Source organism: Elaeis guineensis, chromosome 8, assembly GCF_000442705.2.
Source record: "Elaeis guineensis isolate ETL-2024a chromosome 8, EG11, whole genome shotgun sequence".
Classification (NCBI taxonomy): Eukaryota; Viridiplantae; Streptophyta; class Magnoliopsida; order Arecales; family Arecaceae; genus Elaeis; species Elaeis guineensis.
This window is the reverse complement of record NC_026000.2, coordinates 136,777,208-136,778,506: the sequence shown is the minus strand read 5'-3', so window position 1 is coordinate 136,778,506 and position 1,299 is coordinate 136,777,208. Positions and strand designations below refer to the sequence as shown.

Genomic DNA, 1,299 nt, shown 5'->3' with positions numbered 1-1,299 from the left:
AAAAAATGAATATATAGGAAACAAAACTTGTTACTTTTGAACTTACATATGTAATCATACAAGATGTTTACCTTGGAGGCAGATGCAATATGTGGCACAAATGGCATTTTTCATCTCAGCGAGCCCAGGTTTCATGTATGGTTCATCCTGTTGAAAGGTATCAACTAGGTTAGTGTATTATACAGTGGTCTTCTACAAAGAACTGGAGCATCAAATTTGGAACCAACTGCATGATTACCTCAAATACAATCAGCCCCACACGGAACATGGGGTTTACTTTCAGATGCTCTACCAAGGCAGCTTCATCAATCACTGGTCTCTGCTGCAATTCACAAGGATTGCATCCTGTAGCAATTCAAAATTTGGATAATTTTGGTTTATGAACTAAATGGATACAGTTACATTGATTTATTGTCCTAGAGCTGGAAGTTTCACCTTCTCATGATGGACAGACTGTCTTTGTTTATCAGATGATATGTTGTTTTATCCAAAACTGGATGAAGACTTATCTGCAAAGAGAACAGGCCTATTAAGGGAATAAAAGCTCTGAACCTAGTAATTCTTAGCAGAATCCATACTGGTTCGGATCCAAATACAAACTTTTGTTGCAATAATGTGTGTTGTCCTATGGGATTCCTTATGCCAGTTCTAATGTAGCACATGTAATAGGGTGGATTATAGAGTCAAAAACCAGAAATACAAACAAAATCAGACCAATAAGGGATTGCTAGCACTCTATGACTGGGCAATATAACAAATATTCCAAAGATGAGGCCTAACCACATCAGCCTCTCTAAGCACATCCTCCATTGTAGCAGCTCTTTTCCAGGTAACAGGCTGCTCACCATTTGCTTTCAGGAACTGTCCATATGCTGCAATAGAAGAAGATGGTGACAAGGGATTTGAGTTTCAGCTAAGTATCTTTGGAATGTTAAGAGACAGTGAAACAAGACATGACAACAACATGCCTGTGACAAACTTCTCTAGTCTAGTTGCCTGATACAGATCATAGTATATAGATTCATCTTGAAACCTCAACCTGTTTTAAAGCAAACAAAAATAAAGTCAATGACATGTAATAAAGCCAGCCATCAAACAACTCAATTATAGTCTTGTTCATAACACCGTCTACTATATGAGTTCTTATATTATAGATATTATCTAGTATTGTTTTCCAATATGATTCCATGGATCAAATTCTGACCATCTTACAATGTTCCTTTTTTTTTATATTCTAGTTAATCAGTATCTATATTCACTAGAGTTAGACCATAGATTTATGATGAAAGTTATGGTCAA

The 1,299-nt window shown here is 36.2% G+C and overlaps 1 long non-coding RNA gene across 1 annotated transcript; it reads right to left on the bottom strand.

Moving 5' to 3' along the window:
* Positions 1-388: 388 nt before the first annotated feature.
* Positions 389-1,032, bottom strand: LOC140851278 (uncharacterized). Its single transcript, XR_012134028.1, has 3 exons — positions 969-1,032; positions 781-872; positions 389-509 (listed from the first exon to the last, which is right to left on the bottom strand). It is a non-coding gene; the product is annotated as an uncharacterized lncRNA (long non-coding RNA).
* Between the last annotated feature and the right edge of the window lie 267 nt (positions 1,033-1,299).